This window comes from Triturus cristatus, chromosome 9 (genome assembly GCF_964204655.1).
Source record: "Triturus cristatus chromosome 9, aTriCri1.1, whole genome shotgun sequence".
Classification (NCBI taxonomy): domain Eukaryota; kingdom Metazoa; phylum Chordata; class Amphibia; order Caudata; family Salamandridae; genus Triturus; species Triturus cristatus.
Window position 1 is genome coordinate 1,050,995,666 of NC_140592.1, and position 22,554 is coordinate 1,051,018,219.

The window sequence follows — 22,554 nt, forward strand, 5'->3', positions numbered from 1 at the left end:
GGATATATGCAGGCATATGGATATATGACAGTAATAATGCATACTCCTACGATGTCAACCCTAACTAGATGTACCTAAATGTACCTAGCATGTATGTATGTGTAAAGCCAAGAATCTATTAAAGATTGACGTCGACACTGCCCAAGTTCATTCGATTAATCAGTAGAGAGTGGACCCACTTTCAATAATTCTTCTCTCACTAAGTCCCTAAGTCTTTTTTTTTTAATGGTGCTCTAGCCCAATAAAGTTACTAGTGGCATACTTCATCATCGAATCTTCGTCCATACACCAACTGTATTTGGAGAGGCTCAATCTGGAGACTCAAGGGAACACGTTGATATGGGGGATGTAGTAAGCTGGACGCAAACAAGACACTGCAAGAATATCAATTTTTACAGGTATGTAAATAGTCCGCTTAAATGAATCTTTACGCATCAAAGCATCCCTATGGGACTTCTTCCTGCCAAAATGTCCTGCTTTACAACGATCATTTCATTGTATCCCTTTCTCAAGAGCCAGTCTCAGTTATTTATGCACAAACATGTGCTTGTGGTCACTGTCAGCATCATTTAAGGTGAAGTGCATGCCTGGTCAGGATGCTGCACTTCAATGGAATTGCAAACACCATCTAAAATCTTTATCAAATTATCTACATCAAATACCTCCTGCGCCACAGGATCTTGGCACAGCGTGTAGAAGTTACATAAATGTGAGCAGGGGAAAAAATAAAAATAGGAGACCAAAAGGGAAACAAGAAGATAAAAGCTTGTGGGCAGCCGCAGCATCAGTTGGGGCTTCAATAGCTGGTCCTAGACTGCTTTGGATGAAGTCATGGAAACTAGACTCCACACAGAGAGGTCTACTTAAAAAATTACATTTTAGAGGATCAAAACTATTTAGTGATGAACTTGATGACATGGTGCAAAAAGGAGCGGAAGAGTACAAAATTTCCAAACCTTTTACGCTGGGGTCTAGAAAGTAATCCTTTTTGTTCAAGCTTCCTCTCCAAAGTCTTCAGGACAAGATTCCCTTTCGAGGCCAGGCTATGTTTGCTCAAGTCGACCTATGAGGACTGGACCAGGTAGGCAAGAGGTGACCTCCCTATGCAGTCTGTCTGACTTATTTGGATCAGTCACTATGATCACTACGATCCTGTACCCTAGGGTGCCTGAGAAAGAGGTGTCCTGCCTCACGGATCCAGGAGTCAGTAGTGCCCCGGCAGGGGTGCATACATGGGCGCTATAACATCCCTGGGGAAAATACAGCTCCCACCTATGAGGTTAGGACTGGAGCTGTGCTTCTGTAGAGCTACAGACACTTTAAACATGCCTAATTCAAAGTGGAATACTCTGCTAAAACAGTTTCCATTGACTTCAGGCTGAAAATGAATGATTATGAGTAACATAAAGTGCCGCAAAATTGCCGCTAAATTTCCATTTTTGTGCCGCTAAATTTCCATATTTGTGACGCTAAATTTGCTGATCCATGCCGCAATATCCTGGAGGGTCTGAAATTGAGTCAATGGCTGGTATTTTTTGTGGTAGCTGCATGGCATATTCTAATAAAAGCGATGTAACCATGATACAGCCTTCGCACTATGACTATATGTCATCTGATGGACTGCGACAGTGCCCAATACGCTCAGCAAATTGGTTTCGATGGTTGGCAGTCTCTGATTTTTCAGCCTAAGAAATATATTTTAATCCAATAAAAATCTTTTGGGTAAAACAAACATTTGCATCCTGTTTCGAAATGGAAAAGTGCTGTGTTTCCTTGTCTAATGTATGAAATCAGAGTCTCATTGAAAGGCGTTGTGTTTTGCTGCCAAACCCTCTGACAGCTTGCCAGTACCAAAATAAACACATGCTCTTAGGCCAAAATACTAACCGCAAGATCTAGATTGAGTTGTTCTGTGGGATCCACTTGGACAAAACAACAAGTGAAGTATAGAACATAAAAAAAGCATTTAGGAATTTAGTTACAACTGAAAAAATATCTTTATCCTATTTTCAAAGCCTTTAACTGTCAGGGGCACACATGAAAAGTTTTATATTTGTCAAGCGTATTTACAAAGACGGGGGGTTAAAAGTGATGCTATATGGTTCACTGAAAGACGTCACTAGTTGCGAAGATCAAGGTAAGAAAGCAAAAATTAGCTATTACCAATCAGGACCATCCAAAGTAGACAAGAAAGGCAGAGTTTGAGGCACAAGAACAATGCACTGTTAATCACGAATTAGTGCTTAATGTCCGACGTGGCGCAGCCTGGACCCAGGGCTGTGATAAAGTGCTCTGTGTGAGTCTTTTTCATATTTAAACAATGAAGTGCAAAATTAATGAGTTTATTTCTCTGCATATCCTTGCCCTAATTAAAAAAGATTGACTCCATTTATGGTCTGGCTATCGGTGCTCTGATGGGTTCGGTGCTACTTATTGCACACAATAAAATCAAATTTAGAATTTATCAGGTGCAATAATTTACACCTTTTCCAAGTTTTTGGGGAAAAGGATGAGGATTTTGCTACGTATTGCACCAAAATCTACATGTCAGGGTACACATCGTCCTCTTTTCCCCTATTAAATTCCAGCAGGTTTGATCTGCAGGAAAATTAACAAAGGTTACAGACTTTATCACACCTGGTAATTACCGGGTGTGTACCAGGTCAAGGTCGGACTGGCCTATAGGGCAATCAGGTAGTGGCCTATGGGATGGTCTGACAGGTCAGTGTGTGGACAGTTTTTTTGCTGTTTGGGGGCCTATTTTATGATCTGCTTGGCCAGTTTTTACTGTTGATTTTCCTCATTTTATCAGAAGAATCATTGCGTGCGGAAAGCACAAATGCATCAAGTCTCCCCTACCTTGAAAATACCAATATAGTGTGAATTTACAAGCAGGAGCATCACGATTTGCAAATGTGAGCCACTTTTTTAGCTATCTGATTTGCTAATGGGGTCCACTTTTATTTTGGTGATCTGGCCTATTTTCTGCCCCAGTCCAACGCTGTACTGGGCATAGTAAAAACCACACAATTCAAAATTTCGAGAAACAGGGTCGAAAACCTCTGACTCACTCATAATAAGGGCACGAGAGTGCAATCTATGGCAAATAAAATATAAAATGGACGTATCCACAAAAAAGAGAGGTAGGAATGGAGGATGTGGCTTAAAAATCTAGTGCAAGTGTCATGTGCCCAGTGCGATAAAAACTGCTCTCACTCACAAATTGTAACATGCTTTATTTATCATAGGGCTTGCTAATTAACACCCCCGCACAGACCAACTCCTGGGGTGGAGCAAAGAGGAGGAGAAGACAATACAAACAGAAATAATAACGGGATCAACAAAATTATAAATGTGCAGTTAGTAATTTTAAAAACTAGCTCGGGTATATCCGTTGTTACACTTTATTCCTGGATTACCCAGCCAAGGTTAAAAACGACTAGGATGGTGGTGAAAGAAGATTATTAGTACCCATTCAACCAAACACGGAACGTTGGCAGACCAAAAGTCTAACATGCGTTTAATGTAAAACTAGTGAGCAGCCAAGCAAAATAGCAAGTGACAATTGTCAAATCAATGGACCACAGCATTCGCTCGAAATTCAGTTGGGGCATATATTGCTAATTTCTTTTCAGTTTAGTCAGGTTTTTATACACCTCACTCCACGTACAAGTCAATTGGAACATGAACATATGATAGAAACTGTTACTTCAATAAAACTAACTAATTAGCAGAAGATAGGGGGGAGTAGACACGCTGCAGACCATGATGGCTGTGCGGCTCTGAAGCTCCTCCGAAACACCCATGACAAACTGCATTTATCCGTACTAATGCTGTCTTCCAGTGGCGGACGGTGACATTTGAAAGTGGTGGGCGTAAAATGATTGTCATACTTCAGCATAGCGAGCGAGCGTAGCGAGCGAGCCCAAACAACCTAAGGGGGGCTCGGGGCGGTTCTCTCCCCGAGAAAATTTTGAAAAAAGAGTGGAAAAATGGTGCATTTTCAAGCAAATTTGAGAAAGCAGAAAGGTTAATAAAGCAATTAAGAAAGTGCAGTTATTACAGTAATAAAGAGATCATGTCATATAACATAGGTAGCTGCTTATTCAGTATAACCACAGAGCTTCATAACAGACTTTGAGATATAATGCATTTCTGAGTACCTCACAGGTGTTTTTTATTTAACAAACAACTAAACAGGTCGCAAACTAGCAGCATTCAACATATGTTTACTTTTTGTATCTAAAATCAGCACGTCTGTCTTTAAGAGCAGCAAATTTTCAATAACTTGAACGTTAAAGTCTGAGATATTTTGAACTAACTTGCTCTCTATAGAGAGCAGTGCCAAAGCATTTAGTCTTTCCTCAAGCATGGTGTTCCTTAGGAATGTCTTAATCCTCTTTAAGGCGGAAAAAGATCGTTCTGCCTCTGCTGTTGTCATAGGAGTGGTTATGGCAATTTTAAGTAAAGCCACTGTCTCTGTAAATGTCTTTTCCATATTAAGTTTATGAATTAAAGCCAGCAAAGACCTGGCATCTCTGGCCTTTTGGTACACAGGCATTGAGTACAGTACAGTTAACTCAGTTTTGAGGTCCTCTTGGTTGAGCATAGGATAAGCTTCCACAGCCTCATGCAGAGCATGCTCAGGGAAGGATTCACCATATTTTGCAAAAGTTTTCACTTTCCAATAATGCGGCACTCACCAAATGTTTTGTGAAAGCAAAACGTTCTTGTGCATGCACAATTACAATGTCACATATTTCCTTTGCATTTCGGACCAGAGTGGTGATGTTTTTCCTGTGGTTTGAAAAAGTTGAAGCCTCTGGCATTTTGCTGTCTAAATTGTCAACCTCATTTCTCACTATGCTTATGCGCTCGACAAACATAGCGGTATTTCTTTTCACAGAGACAGTATCGATCTCTCATGCTTGTAACTGATTGTATAAATTTTCGACAGTTGACATTATGTCTTGAAATAAAAACAGAAAGAACTGAAACTCTCTATCTTCTAGTGTTCTAGCAAAGCCACGGGCTTCACTTTGAGTTTTGAAATCAAAGGTTTCATTGGCTTCTATGGTTTCAAAACATTTCACAAGGTCCTCCCTATATTGATATATTAGTTGGACTGTACGTATGTTAAAGTTCCATCGAGTTGAGGATCCCCTTGGAACCCTTTTGTCCACAATCTCCTGAAGTGCTTCCGTTCTTTTTGGGGAACGTGAGAAGAATGCTGCCATGCCTCCTACATCCTGAAAGAAAATTTGTGTCTCTGAGATCTTTGATACTGCCTGCTGCATAATAAGATTAAGTTGGTGGGCGTAACAGTGCACGTAATGAGCATAAGGGTACACATCTCTAATTCTTTTCTGTACTCCACCAAGGCTTCCACTCATTACGGACGCACCATCATAGCTTTGTGCAATAAGTTTTTTTTTTTGGTGCACCTCTGGAAAAATGAAGTTCAGTTGATGCAGTATAGCTGCAGTAATGGTTTCTGCAGTAGAGTCTCTTAAATGAGTGAAACCATAGAACCTCTCCACAACATTATTGTCATTGTCCAAGTACCGAAAGACTAATACGGACTGTGTTTGAGTGGCCACATCAGTGGTGTCATCAGCCTGAATTGCCACAAAGTCTGTGTTTTGCAACTCTTGGACAATATGGCTTCTCATAATTTTGAGCATACACTCAAGGAGTTCATTTTGTATAGTTTTAGAGGTGCCCTTAAAGGCTGTAGCAGTTGCTAAATGTGCTTCCATTTCCTTGTCTATGCTTGCTATTAAATCCACAAGGCCTTTGAATATTCCTGGATTTGGGGAACCTTCTGATTCATCATGGCCTCGCAATGCCAGTTCGAAAGCACCACAGAAACAAATGCAATCAATTATTTTTGATAGTATGTGCCTATTCCTATCAACTGCTTCATTGTGTTTCTGTATTGTTTGGCGGTATGCACTGTTTATGTGCTGCTCAATCGGTGTGTCTCCCAACATTCCCAGTCTTGTCACGTTTTCCATATGCTTTCTTGTGTGTGCATGCTTCTTGATTTTTTCAGACAGATGCTTCAAGTCAATCACTCCTTCTCTTGTCCAAGGAAAATCACCATTAAACAGCAAGCAGGGGAAGCAGAACAGTTTGATTCTTGACGGACACCCTGTAAGCCAATCAGCTTTTGTTTACCAGGTGTTTGAGAATGTACGTGTGTAAGATTTTCCTCTGTCCTGGGTAACTTGTTGAAGTTGTAGGTCTGGCCGATTAGGCCCTAATCTCTTTATATGTAGTTTCTCTTCTAGTGGCCGTGCATGGAATGACCGTGTAATTAATTGTCCTACCGTATTCATCATGCCGATGCTGTCCTTACCAATATGAAAGAAGCCTGTCAATAGTCAAAGTACAACGTATAAGATTTGGTGCAATAATATCAAATTTCAGTATAAATACATCTATCATGTGCATTATCGCAATATATCTCCAAAGCTCCCCTTTGGACAAAAGGACTGCTAAAAATACAGCCTTACTGCCTGCTGCCTCTGTGTGCCATAGTGGTTGCTGAAGACACTGAAAAAGACACTGTTTGAGGGCCTTGAACAAGGCAAGGAAGGAATAGATAGTGCCTTTAACAACCGTTATTGCCCAAAGCACAGGGCTAAGGCTCAGTATTAGTAAATTCTATCCACTGAGAGTACAATCTTCAGAATGTGCACCCACCCCAACCACCATCTAGAGTGACCACAAACATAGCCCTAATTCCAATCTAAAAAAATATATATTCAGTTTCCTTACCTTTAACACTGTTGTTTGCTGGGTCGTAGACGGGATGAAAGAGCAGCAAAGGAGGTTGGGTCCTCTTGTTCTCTGTCCAAAAATTGCCCAAAAACTAGGTAGTGGTTCAGTTAATGTTTCAGGCTTTACCAGGTGCTGAAAATAAAAATATAACAATTTTTAATTTGAAACATTAGGGTAAACAAACAAAGACTGGGGGGGAAAAACATAACGCTACAATTTTTACCTGCTTGCAGTTTGCATGCAGCTCTTAGATGACAGTTAATAGCTCACTGTTGTATGTTAGGATTACAATATACAAACTGCAAGTAACAAAATGATCTCTCTGACAAATGCAGTGACTCACTGACCTATTTACATCATGTGCATTTTGTGATCTGCATCATGTACATGTTCTTTGCAGCAGGCACATTAACCTTCTGAAGTTCTGCGCTACCTTTCCATGAGTCAAAACTTCCATTACACAAAACTCTGATCTCTCTCTAGGAAAAACATTAACAATATCCTTGGTGCAACAACATCAGACAGTAGACTGTAGACAGAAGGGTGGCACTGCACAGGCAGCATTCATGAGGGAATCTAAGACTCTGGTGTGCGCTGCAGCCTGCAGCGCTGCGTTATCTTATCAAATAAATAAGGTGGTCCACTGGAGAATCATTCGTCTTTTAAAAACGATTCTTGAATCTTGCAATGCAAATGCAATTAAATTAATAATATCCCGGTCAAACGGTCGGAGGAGGCTTATACGCGGTAACGCGGACAATTTTCATTGCTAGCCGCTGCGCCCCTCCGTGACACTCTCACACTGATCACTGTTTGTGTTAAAATGAAAAAACTTACATTATGGGATAATGGGAACGAAGTAGTGTAGGAATAAGTCAAATTAATTTTCGGGAGCAAACTCCCGATTCTGTAAATGACATACTTACTGTTAGCATTTTAAATGTGACACAAATGGCAGCGAATACAATTTGGAAGCAAAATAGTAGAGAACATGGCTCAGGGTGCATTGTGTGGCTTTGAAAAAAAACAATGACACTAGCTTCACGAATGAATTTAGGATTGAATGGAGACGAGGTTTTTTTTTCATTTAAATTTGCATTTCCTGCTTTTTTTTTGTACAACAGCAGGGATAAGATCGGCCTGGAAAAAAATTGGAGCGAAACAATATTTTGATTCCTCTTGACGAAAAATAATCAATATGCCTTGAACTTGTAGGAGAGACGCGGCGGCTGCCATTTCATGTACTGCTCTAACATTAACTGCCGCTGGGAACTTTCTGCTATTGGCCTGAACAAAAAGTTTGTACTAATACCGACTTCTTACAATCGTCGAAATTGCCTGTTATGTAGGAAACAACTTGCTGATTGGATTGCACTAAAATGTGTGTTAATTACACATTAAAAACGAGGTTATTAAATGGTTGTGCTGTTAAATGCTCTTAATAGGAAAGTCATTTAGATATGTAAAAATAGCGTTAAGAGGGGTGGTTGAGTACAATTAATTTTAAGCCCTAATGAAGAGGGTTGAGTGTATAGGGGAAGTGATAATCTAAAGTGAGGATTAACACGTGTGTGTGTGTCTAGTATCAGATAAGAGGCTGTGACATAATTATAGGCGGCGGTTAACGCAGCTTCTATTTTTTACATTTTGACTATATTGTGCCTTTTTCGTCAGCGGCGAATCCGAATGCGCGGGAACAAATTGCGAGATATGCTTCTCAGCACAGCCGTGTGATTCGACGAGTCACCTGGCAGCAGAAAAACATGAAGAAGGGAGGCTACCACTAGACTGTGTAGAGACAGAAGGGTGGCACTGGCACTGCACAGGCAGCATTCATGATGATGAGGGAATCTAAGACTAGGCCGATTCTGTAAATGACATACTGTTAGCATTTTAAATGTGACACAAATGGCAGCGAATACAATTTGGAAGCAAAATAGTAGAGAACATGGCTCAGGGTGCATTGTGCGGCACTAAAAAAAACCAATGACACTAGCTTTACGAATGAATTGTTGCCCTGAGCTGATTACGAACATTGGAACCCTGCAGATAGTTACCTGCTCTCCGTGCTTGTCCTGTGGTTGCTGCTGGCTCTCATTTCTCCCGCCGCCGCTTTGCTGACTACGCGGCCGCCGAGAGGAGAAAAACTTCAGCCCCCAGAATCCCCAGCCCCAGGAGCAGGTGACGCTAATCACGCGCCCGGAGGTCCCATAAAAACAAGCACACCTCCGGGGGAGCGGGTGTTGCCCTGAGCTGATTACGAACATTGGAACCCTGCAGATAGTTACCTGCTCTCCCTGCTTGTCCTGTGGTTGCTGCTGGCTCTCATTTCTCCCGCCGCCGCTTTGCTGACTACGCGGCCGCCGAGAGGAGAAAAACTTCAGCCCCCAGAATCCCCAGCCCCAGGAGCAGGTGACGCTAATCACGCGCCCGGAGGTCCCATAAAAACAAGCACACCTCCGGGGGAGCGGGTGTTGCCCTGAGCTGATTACGAACATTGGAACCCTGCAGATAGTTACCTGCTCTCCCTGCTTGTCCTGTGGTTGCTGCTGGCTCTCATTTCTCCCGCCGCCGCTTTGCTGACTACGCGGCCGCCGAGAGGAGAAAAACTTCAGCCCCCAGAATCCCCAGCCCCAGGAGCAGGTGACGCTAATCACGCGCCCGGAGGTCCCATAAAAACAAGCACACCTCCGGGGGAGCGGGTGTTGCCCTGAGCTGATTACGAACATTGGAACCCTGCAGATAGTTACCTGCTCTCCCTGCTTGTCCTGTGGTTGCTGCTGGCTCTCATTTCTCCCGCCGCCGCTTTGCTGACTACGCGGCCGCCGAGAGGAGAAAAACTTCAGCCCCCAGAATCCCCAGCCCCAGGAGCAGGTGACGCTAATCACGCGCCCGGAGGTCCCATAAAAACAAGCACACCCCCGGGGGAGTGGGTGTTGCCCTGAGCTGATTACGAACATTGGAACCCTGCAGATAGTTACCTGCTCTCCCTGCTTGTCCTGTGGTTGCTGCTGGCTCTCATTTCTCCCGCCGCCGCTTTGCTGACTACGCGGCCGCCGAGAGGAGAAAAACTTCAGCCCCCAGAATCCCCAGCCCCAGGAGCAGGTGACGCTAATCACGCGTCCGGAGGTCCCATAAAAACAAGCACACCTCCCGCGTCGCGGGGCGTGCGCGGGCGGACGCCGGGCTAAGCCCGGGCAAAGGGCGGGCCCTCTGTGGCCCTCAGTGGCCGAGGTTGGCCGGGCAGGGCCCCGTTATTTCCATATTGCTGCTCACAGCATGTACATTCTTTACAGCTATTGAAGGCGATAAAACGGTGAGGGTGATACAACTATACAACTATTGACTGGTCGCATATATAAACTATACATTGACAGTTGATTCTTAGTATATCATTGGTTAATTTATTGTGTATTAGTTTTTGCTTTTATCCTTTTACTTGATATAAAATGACAGCCAAAAAACTACGCTCTGGAAGAGTCTTAGGGGGGAGATCATGTATTAAAACTAGGTCCAACCCCCTGAGGAATAATTTTGAACATAGTCTACAATTGAAGGGACAGATGCAGTTGTTTAAACTATGGGAAAAACAAGAGAATAAATATATGGAAGTTCCAGTCACTACTGACAATGAGACAATAACTACGACGGAACCGCAGATAGAAGCAGCCTTCGACACTAACTCTAGGTCAGCTACGGAAAAAGTTTCTCCCACCTTACTCCTGACTAAAGATGTAGACATCCTAGCATATCCTCCCAAAGGAGATAATTCAGTCTTACTGAAGGCAGATTTGAAAGGTTTTCAGTATAATACTCCTAAGGTTACAGAAGAGAAGGTGGAGGATATAAAAGAAAACTCTATTCCGTCTAGTATTGATCTAGAATTGTGTGGTCGCTATATGGGTGAGAGGGTTGTGAAACAGCCTGATCCTTGTATTTCCTTAAACGGAGCAACGCCTTCAGGATTACGACTATACAGTAGCACCCCCTCTATGACATCTAATGATATTTTTTCACTGCAGAGCGATTTGAAATCTCCTCAACTTAACCTATCAGGTATCTGCTCTCTTACTGCACCTGAATATATAAAAAATGAAAAACCAATTTCTGATTCTCTGATAGCACTTGAGCATCTGCTGACCTCCATATTAGGTTTATTGAATAAATTTGTTGGGAGCACTGACTGTATTATGGATTCAGTTACTGAAATATTGAAAGTATTAACTGCCAAAAATGCTGTGAACAGGTCTATTTTTCCTATCGAACCTATTGTTCAGAACGTTATTGATAGTAACACTGCATTAAGAAAAAATGTATCTGCGGGGTTGGTATTAAAAGTAGATATTCATGAGCCCTCAACCTCTTCTTTACCAATCTCTGCATCTTTGAGGAATGAATTAGAACCGATTTTGAAGGAAGAACAATCGGCAGTGGTTAACCCAACCGCTGGAAGCGAATTTTTTCCTATTTTTATTCAGGATAAAAAAGAACCTGAAGGTATTGTGGTGACTACTGGGACAGTAAGAGAAAAAAACAGAAAGATTAAAGGGAAAAATAGGAAACCTGTTCGCAAATATAAGAAGAAAAGACAGGGGAAAATTATCTTTCAAGAGCAAGTAAATACAGAAGTAACTGATGTTATAGAAACTCTAGATAGTTTAATACAGGAGACTTCATCTATTGAGGTTGTTGGTGGCCTCACCGATCCTCTAGCTGAAGGCCCCCCTGGTGTCAGCACCTTGGATGGAGGACCCCTTTGTTCTGAGGCTGGTGGGATAGAACCTCTTGAACCAAAGGATGAAGTTACAAGTAATAGGCCTATTGAAAAAATAGTACTTAATCCATCGGCATCTACTTTTTGGCCTTTAGCGCATGTGACCACTAATTCATCTACTGTAACACTAAAAACTCCCAACCCATGTGTGGATACTTTGTCACTGGATTTTCTCCCCTTATTCGATTTAGACCTTAATATGAACAGATCATGGTTGCTGAATTCCTTCAAGGACATTGAATGCTTAAAACTTATTTTGTCAAGCGACATTGATTTGGTTTCAATAATGGGGTTTGAAAATGGTCCACGCGTAAGGGTAAAATTCTGTTCAAAAATAATTGCGAATCTTGTCCTCCAACAAGCGGAATCATTTCAATGTAGAGGGATTGATGTGCTGCCCTTTATTAATAATGGAAATCATATGTTCTTTAGAAAAGGAGCTTCTGAGCTGGGACTTGGGCAAGAAGACCCAACTATTCAAAATAAAAATCTAAAGATACGGGTTTCTAGAGGAAAGCGTATGGTCTCTCAGGTACCTTCTCCCCCTGAAAATCTTCTTATTTCCATGACAGAAGATAATCAACACTGGAATTGGCTTCCTGGAGTTTTATCCAGTAACACATCGAACAACTTAAGATCGCTTCTACATCTTTAACAGTCAATTAAAAATCATATCCTGGAATGCTGCAGGATTACATAATTGTCCTCAGAAGTTTTATTATCTGTTCTCTCTGAATGCAGATGTGCTATGTATTCAGGAAACATGGTGCAAAGATTCTCTTTATGGGGGGAAAAATTATTTTGTATTCGAGGCCTCTGCCACACCCTCAAAAAAAGGGCACGCGAAAGGAGGAATAGCCTGTTTTTTATCAAACTCATTACAATGGCAATTTTCCCATTATAAGGACACTAGTAATCTTTTTCAATCAATTACTATTAATAATTTAGTGTCCACAGGTAGACGGTCCTCTCTTGTAATTCTTAATGCATATATCCCACCTGAAGAGATTTTTAATACCGTTCTGAAACGAATGTTTTCTTATGTTAAACAACTATTGGAGCTCGATCACCCCCCATATATATTACTTATGGGTGACCTAAATAGTAAAGTGTCCACTTCGAGTATAGACTTGTTTAGAAGTAAATTTAAGGAAGAAGCATACAATATACCCCAAGCAATCTTTCCTAGTAAAATGAAAACTAACAAAAGAGGAAAGATATTACTTGAAGAACTTAGCTATGTAGAGGGGTTAATTGTAAATGGTAGGATGCCCTCTGACACTCCGGCTAAGTTTACACATAATTCCTTTAGGGGTGAATCTATCTTGGATTATGTAATTACGGATTATGATTCATTTTCTTATGTTCAGAACATTGTGGTCTCTCAATCTTGTTTGAGCGATCATAATGTGATTAATATAACAGTTTCATTACAAACCCCAGATACTGAATCATGGTCTATAATTAATAAAGGTGTTTCTATTCATTGCAAGTCTGGAAGGTGTTTCTGGGACCCTTCCACTATGAAAGACGTACAAGATATTCTTGCCCAAACCTTACTTGATCTAGATGATTGGTAGGGAAGGGAATTTTCATGTTTTGAAACTCTTAAGGAAACCCTTACCATGACAGCTAGGAAATTAAGTAAACCTAAAAAGCCATATCTCCCTCCTAGTTTATTATTACCCCTAAATAAGGAAATAAATAAACTCGTAAGGCAACAGTTCATTAATAGAACTAAGGAAAATGAGTATAAGATAGCCTTATTAAGAAGAAGGCGAGCTAGACTTAGAATCAAATTAAAAAGAGAAAAAGAAGATTCTCTCTGGATCAGGTTAAGAGAGGCATCGGCCTTTAATAAATCTAGAGAATTCTGGACCCTAATAGGGAAAGGATGTGGGGTAAGAACTTACCCTATCCCTATCTCTATTGCCGAAAATGTCTGGATATCATTTATATCCAGTTTGTATGCTTCTAATAATGTAGAGGGGGATAGCTGGGATTTAGCCCTAAATAGTTAGCCAATTATAGAGCTCCCATCTGAGAAAACGATCGCTTCGGTGATAAAGAGTATGAGTGCGTCCGGAGCTATGGGCCCGGATGAGCTGCCCATGTCTATAATAAAGCAAGACGTTACATCCTGGAGTAGGATTCTCCTTCCAGTATTCCGTGCGTGCTTTTTACTGAGATCAGTCCCTAATTCGTGGAGGGGAAGTATATTAATCCCGATATTCAAAAAAGGAGAGCGGGATAGCCCTGGGAACTATCGTTTAATTGCTCTTTTAGACTCGATAGGGAAAATTTTTGCAAAATGTCTTTTGATTTTAATCTCCGAATGGATGGAAGCGAATGACATCCTACCTTTGGAACAAACTGGATTTCGTAAAGAGCATGGTACACTTGATAACTTAACAGCATTACAGGTGATTGTTGATAAATATGTACGTGTTCGCGGTGGTGGAATATATGCGGCATTCATTGATTTCTCCACAGCGTTTGATAAGGTCGACCGACCAACCCTGTGGAGAAAACTCGCTATTTTAGGGATGCCGTTATATTTGCTCGAACTTGTAAAAGCCCTCCACTCGAACACGTGGTGTAAGGTATTACAAGGTGGAGAAAGAGGTTTGTCTCAATCTATCCCCTCACCTAATGGGCTAAAACAAGGGTGCATATTGGCCCCTATATTGTTTTCTCTCTATACGGCAGACCTTCCATCTTCCATTTCAGTGTGCGGTGGGATAGCCCCGATAATTGGAGGATCTCCTGTATCAATTCTAATGTATGCAGATGATATCCTCATATTAGATTTAACTCCGAAGGGCTTGTCTAACCGCTTATGTGCATTAAATCAATTTGCAGAAGCAAATTTCATGAAGATTAATGCTTCGAAAAGTAAAATCATGTGTATTTTTGGAAAGAAAAAATGTAGGTCTGTAAATTATGGATGGGCCATAGGCGGACATAAGTTAGAGGTGGTAAAAACCTACACCTTTTTGGGTAAAATAATATCGGCAAACTTAAGTGAGAAACTCCATACAGATCATAACTCGCGTAAAGCATTAGCCCATGGTATGGGATTATGCTCCTTGTACAAGGCTACAGGGAAGAGACACCTTACACTATTTATGGAGGTATTTAGGGCAAAGATCCCTGCAACTTTATTGTATGGGTTAGAATTAGTAGAGTTAAAACACTGGGGATTTTTACATAGAACGGAAGGAAAGATATTAAGAAGAATTACTTCCATTAATACAGCTTGTTCTGTATCCTCATGTAGATTGGAGTTCGGACTCAGAAGTTGTTGGGCACAGGGGCTGATAGCTCTGGTAAGGTGGGTAGCTTGTATAGCTAGAGGTAAAAAGGATTCCTTACGGGAAGCCATAAAAAATGAGCTTCTGGGCAATTTCAATGAGTTTTCCCAGTTAGTAAAAAACTTTAGAGAAGCAGTAATTCTGTTAGAGCTGGATGTAAGTACTCTGTTCCTACTTACTCCCTCCGAACTAAAAGCTAAATTAAAAAGTGCATCTTGGGAGCTCAGTTATAAATTGGATATGATTGCCCAACAAGGAAAATCGGAAAGGCAACTTCTTTTAAACACATATACATTAAAGCTGCCACAACAATACCTCACATGGAATATCCCCCACAGAGTCCGTAGGTTATGGTACCTGTTAAGACAAGATTTGCTTCCACTAAATCCACTTTTAGCTAAATGGTATGGTGTATCTCCTATATGTAATCTTTGTCATAATGCTGTACAGGATCGTAATCACGTTCTGTTTATCTGTCCTGTTTTACGCCCATTGCGTTACAAATGGTTGAAACCTATCTGTTTACAATTAGGAATTTTAAATGTAAACACTTTTTTTCATGCACTTTACTGTCCTCCAAATGAAATGTTCTGTTTTAAAGTTTTTAACTTTTTTAAAGGTTTTTTAAATATTTATTGAATGAAATATAGAGAAGTATCTGTCAATTGTCAGACCAGTGTATATGATGTATCTTCTTCTCATCTGTTTGTCTGTGATTTTATTGTAAGTATTGTTGTATAATTGTGTTTTTATTCTATGTGGCCCTCTTTGAGAGCCAAAACATAATAAACTTAAACTGTTTAAACTGTTTAAACTGAATGAATTTAGGATTGAATGGAGACGAGGTTTTTTTTTCATTTAAATTTGCATTTCCTGCTTTTTTTTTTTGTACAACAGCAGGGATATTAGATTGGGCTGGAAAAAAAAATTGGAGCGAAACAATATTTTGATTCCTCTTGACGAAAAATAATCATCCAAACGGTCACAAACGGTCGGAGGAGGCTTATATAAGTTATATGCGGTAACGCGCCGGACAATTTTTTTCCTTGCTTGCGCCCTGGGCCTGGCCCCTGGGCCTGGCCCCTGGGCCCTGACACTCTCACATTAATTTGCAAGCCACTTGGACAGACTAGATAATACACACTGATAAAAACTTACATTATGGGAACGAAGACTGACTGACTGTCACTGAGTAGTAGCTCTGACTCACTCGACTGACTGACTGGCTGCACTGTAGACTAGACACACACCAGCGGCACGAGGTCTCTACCGTCTGTGTGTGAGAGCCTGAGGTAGGACGAGTCCGACAGTGACTCGTCATGACTCTGACTCGTGTCTGTCGTGTGGCAGCCTGCAGGCACTGGCGCGGTGACGTGCGCCGACAGCGTAGAGAGACTGAGTAGGAAATGGCCAATCACTACTGCATGGCTTCACATAGCCGCAGTGTGATTGGCCATAGGCACGGCACCATGACCATGCTGCTGCACTGCAGGCTGCGGCGCTGCGCGGAGTTAGACTCTCAGCCAATCACTGCGCCAGCAGCGCCAGGATTGGCTTAAGAGCAGGGTTACTCCCTGCCCATAATGAGACCCGGGGGCTGCGTTATGAAGAAGCACCCTCGGGTCCCAGTCGCCACTGTGAGTCGATGGTGTATAAGTACTACACACACACGTGTGCGCGTGTTCGGGCCAGTCATCAAAATGACTAGCCCAAAACTTGACATGCGCACTGCTGTCTGCTGCGCTATTTCCACGTCGTCGCTGTCGCTCACTAACTGCCGCAGCCCCGCCCCCACACACACCCTACTTGACAGACTGCGACTGAGTGCGCGCTCACTCAGTCAGTGCGCTGGCATTTTATTTCAAATTGAATGTATGTTAGCGTGATCATGATGTTGTGACGCTGACGGTCGTCCAGCTTAGTGGGGCAACGCCCCAACGTCCCCAATGGACGCACCGCCACTGCTGTCTTCACAACTGCGGGAGGAGTCAGATAGACACACTTGAACGGGACGTGAACCGCTGGATTCAGAAACTTGGGACGATCAAGGAGACATGCGGACTTGACCGGACTCTGTGCACGCTGCTGTGCGGAGACAACTACGGCATTGAGCCTCACTTGTGACCCTGACTTGAGGCCTTGTCATCTGGCACCCTGGTCATGCCTTGTAGAGTGGCAAATTCATCCTTGCATGGGGCCGGAGTGCCCCCGGAGGTGAGAGGAGCCGCATAGCGCCTATGCCCCCCCCCACCCGCTTAGACCTGCGACTTCGTTGATTGAGTGCTGCGTCACCGCACTCAACAAGGCCCGCCTGGCTTAGATTCCCAGAGGCCCTGCGGCGACAGGGGCTGCGGGAGAGCCTGGGATCTGGCCGGCCGGGCGAGGGCAGGAGGGGGGGGGGACCGGAGGTGATTGTGGCCTCTAGGCTCTCGCCCGAAGCCTGCAGCGGCGAATGTCCCCGGCGCATTGTGCACAGAAGTTAACTGCGCAATAAGAGCCTGCAACCAATTACCCCATACGAGGGAGTATAAAAAAGCACTCTGTTTGTACCCTGTGAAATTTCTTTGGCTACACTGGACACAAGAACGGGGTAACGAATCAAGGCCCCCCCCCCTGCATTCAGATCAGCTCATAACTACTTCACTATCTAGTTGGGGAGGTCCCATCCAAAGATGATTGCCTGCTTACACAGACTGATACGGCGTATACAGTGAGAGGCTAATTGCAGCCTAGGACTACATCAGGCAGTTACTCCAGGCCACATGGAGGCCTCTAGGCCCACTGGGTTTCCTAGCGTCACACTTGTACAGCAAGTAGCGATCCCTTGGTGACCTCTAGAGGAGCAAAAAGAGTGGGGGGAAAAATTGCTGACGCGCCGCAACTTGGTGGGGGGCAGTTGATGATTCATTGTTGTTGAGAGGTGGTTGTCCCTGTGGCCCCCAGACCTGTGCCTCTCCAGGCACCCTCTGCTTAAATGCTATGGTGGTTATTTAACATGTTGTACTGCAAGCGCTCCTGGCAGCTGTGGTTGTGGAGGCATGGGCCGTAAAGACCCAAAGCAGCGTACCTTACAATTTCCCAAGGCTACAGAAAAGGTCCCTATTACGGATGCAGAAATGGCGACTGGAGGCTCGGACGCCATCCCCACTGCAGATCAGACATGCATGCTCTAGCTCCATGCTGCAAGAGTCAAGAGCCGGATTTAAAGCCTTAGATAGCCACTTTGACTCTTTAGATAAGCGTTTGGACAATCTACAGGCTAAAATTGATATTCATGACAAGAGGTTGGACACAGTGGAGGGTAGGGTGTCCGACCTGGAAGATGGATCTGCTCAGTCGGCCCGCAAACTGGAACGGCTGGAAAAAATCCTTAAAGATGTAGCAATTAAAAATGAGGATTTGGAATCGCGCAGCAGGCGCAATAATCTTCGTATTTTAGGTGTGCCGGAATCCTCCAACAACGGTCGCTGGATCAATTTGTGGAAAATCTTTTTGTTGATCTCTTTAGTAGGGAAGTCTTCACCTCGCCATTCGTTGTAGAGCGTGCCTCACCGTTCACTAGGCCCCCCCGCCCTAACCCTGGCTGCCCTCTTCGGCCCATATTAGCGCGTCTATTGAACTTCCGAGATAGAGATACAGCACTACGCTTGGCTAGAGAGAGGGGCGCTCTCCGCTGGCAGAGATATGCGCTGTCATTGTATCCTGATTTCACATTCATGGTACAAGAGGCAAGACAAAAGTACAATGGAGTGAAAGCTACGCTGTGTAACCTGGGACTCCGATATGGCCTATTGTACCCGGCATGCTTGCGGGTTGATATCGAAGGAAGGTCTTGTATCTTTGAATCTCCCTCAGCGGTACAGGAATTCTGTAGAGGCTACAAAGGAGGGGGGTCTCTCAGCAAAATGGGGATGCGGACAGATCCTCTCCCCCTCACAGCGGCTCTGTTGCCAGCATAGAGCTTTTCTCCACTGAATTATGTGTGCACAAAATTTAGAGCCTCGATTTCTCTCACCGATGTAATGTTACTGTTACTAATCACAGACTGACATTGGTCTACAATTCGATAAGAATAACGTTGGGTGTCCGGAGTGGCGTTGCCACCCCACCTTTGTGTTTAGCGCACCAAACCTGTAAAATGGTTCTAATTTGTTTGGAATTTACATTTTCAACATGGTTGATTTGTTTGCTTGGGGTAGATAAATGTACACAATATGGGGTTGTTCCCTGCATATGGGAGAGTAGGGATGGGAGTGGGGAGGTGGGAGGGGAGCTTTTCTTTATACGTTTACATTTGCTACTGTTCTGTTTCCTCACCTGCATTTCAGGTTGTAATAATGTTGCTGCCACTTCAAAATCAGTGTTAAATAGAATGATATGCCCACTAGGGATAACTTACCCATCTATTCCAACCTAAAGCTCATCACTTGGAATATTTGGGGGTTGAATAACGCTCAGAAAAGGAGGAGTGTTATACACTACTAACAACGTCACAGAATAGACATTGCGTTGTTGCAAGAGACTCACCTCCGTACAGCAGACACCACCTCGTTTGCTATGACCTGGGGCCCACATAGGTATTTTGCTGGATACAGCACATATGCACTGGGCACCGTGATCCTTATACACAAGAGGCTACCATTTCAACTACACAAAGCACACAATGACACAGAAGGTCACCATAGTGACCAGACAATTAATGGGACATCGCATTACATTTGTGAATATATATGCCCTTAATGTGGATTGCCCGGAATATTTCTATGATGTGCATTCCCACATTTTGCAAATGGGTGCTGACTTTATCTGCATGGGGTAGATTTTAATTTACTGATGGACCCCAAATTGGACAGCTCAGCAGCTTCCTCAGATACTAAACCACGATCCAGGAAGGCTTTACTTGAGCTTTGCGATTCCATTTGGCTGTGCGATGCTTGGTGACACAGACATTCGTCTGCTCTCACCTACACTCATTACGCAGCACAGTATGACACGTGGACCATGTTAGATTATTGGTTAACCACCTCCAACTTGCTTACATGGTACAAATCTATCACATTGCTCCCTAGAACGTACTCAGACCACTCCCCAGTGATATTGGAGCTACTTGCTCCTAAACTGGAGGGCGTGGAGAGATAATGGAGATTCCCTAGTCGTGCACTATTAGACAGTCTCTTCCACTCGGAGCTCCAGACTGCCATCGAAGACTATTTCAAACTTAATATAGGTTCTGTTACCACTTGGGCCATGATTTGGGAGGCCTTTAAGGCTTATATTCGAGGAGTATGCATGTCGAAGCATTTGGGGGTATTTAAAGATCTTAGAGCCACTCTATTGTACATTGAACGTAAATTAGATGCATTAGACAGAGACCAGCTCACGCGGCCGGACACTGCAAAGCAGGCCACACGTTTGACCCTCTTGACAGAATTTAGGCGGCTGAAAGGGAGACACTTTTCCTGACTAAATATAGCACAGCCCACCATTATGGTGAGGGAGATAGGCCTGGACGGACCTTGGCCCGACTGTTGAAACCCCAGGCAGGGCGCTCCTACATTACCAAGATTCAAACACTTGAGGGCAGGGTCCTTACGAATACATCGGACATACGTGATGAATTTTTATCGTATTTTGCAAACCTGTACACCTCCCGCAGAGACTCGGTCCAAGAGGCTTACTTATCTGAAAATGCGGTGGTCTGGCTAGAGAGGTTCATGCAGGAGTTCCTAGCAGAACCTTTTTCCAAAGATGAGATCTCCAGTACAATAGGCGCCATAAATAGTTCCACCGCCCCAGGACTGGATGGCTTTACGGGAGAGTTCTATAAAGCTTATAAGGATTTGCTGGCCTCACATTTACTAGACGTCTACAGTGAGGCCCTAGAACGGGGCAAACTGCCCCCCTCATTGCGAGAAGCAGTAATAATTTTACTTCCCAAACCGGGAAAAGACCCCCTGTCTTGTGGATCATATCGTCCCCTTTCGCTTCTTAACTTAGACTAAAAAATTCTGGCAAAAATTATAGCATCCCGTTTAGCCCTGTTACTAGATCGCATAATTTCCCCAGCTCAATCGGGAGTCGTCCCTCACAGGTTGACCGCCCTTAATCTATGGACACTATTCTCAGTCCTACATAGAATATCCCTGGAGGTTCCAGCCGCGGCAATATTACTTGACACCGAATAGCCTTCGACTCTCTCGAATGGCCTTTTTTCCTGGCTGTAATGCGAAAGATTGGTATGCCCAGAGGATTCATTGTCCTGACTGTGTTATTATATCAAAACCCCACTGCCAGAATTAGGTTAAATGGCACATTATCGAGATCCTTTGGTCTCTCTCGGGGTACTAGGCAGGGATGCCACCTTTCACCGTTGCTTTTTATTCTAGCTATGGACCCCTTGGTCTGGCACTTTCAAGAGCGCCATCTCCACAGAGGATTGCAGTTTAATACAGGCCCCATTACTAGTTTCCCTCTATGCGGACGACATTATCCTTTATGTGCGGACCCCTGAGGAGAACCTGGACCCTCTTATTAGGGAGATCATTCGGTTTGGTGTCCACTCGGGCTTGGGAATTAATCGGGGCAAATCCATGATATTTCCGATCACTCACAGTACTAAACACTGGGACTGCGAATTCCCACTTACCTGGTGCTCAGACTCCATGCGACATTTGGGGATCCACATACACATTGACCCAAACGAGATTATCAGACTAAACTATGGACCTGTGATATACACTCTCGAAGAACAAGTTGAAAGATGGCTACGACTTCCTTTATCACTGGCAGGGCGTGTGGCCTTGATTAAAATTATCGTTCTGCCGAAATTCTTGTATCTTTTTAATTGTATTCCGATACTACTCCCCAATAGCTTCCTTTTCACACTCCGAACTCATTTGATTAGGTTAACATGGGGTGGCAGAAGACCTAGGGTTAGCTGGGATGCCATGACACTGCCTTATAATAGGGGAGGATTAGGTGTCCCGAATCTTCAAATATATTATCTAGTGGCACAGTGCAGCTTTGCGCATTCCTGGCATCACCCAACGCAAGACTTCCCTACTCAAAACCCGAGGCCGACCTGGTTTTGCCTGCGTCCTTGCATACAATCTTGCCCCAGGGGTTCCCGAGAGACCCCAGAGATATCCAGACTGTCTCTACCACCAGCTGGGCTTGGCAGACACTGCTATAGGTCACAGCAGCGCCCACTTTAGACTCCCCAGATATACCGATACTAAACAACCCTTGGATACCCATCATGACTGAGAAAATAGTACAGCGCACGCTAATCAAATTTGACTTAAGTAAAGTGGGTAATCTATTTCCCGAGGGCCACGTTTTAAAGTGGGTGATCTATTTCCCGAGGGCCACATTTTTGCAGGTGAGGAAGAGGACAGATTTAGTGAGGCTACATTCATGGACCGATTCATACTTAGTCGAGTACGCAGTGTGCTTAGGACGGCGATTGATGAGTTCCCATTGGCTCCAGCGGAGTTTGGCCCATTGACCACTGTAATATCTATTCTGGGCAGTGAGCGTTTGGTCTCCAAAATGTATAGTGCATGTATGCTACTTGTTCCCGGCAAGGATACTAGAATTCGGGAGGCCTGGGAGAGTGATTTGGGACATTCCATCTCGGATACACGCTGGGAGTTTTGCTGTGCACAAATTAAGGACATT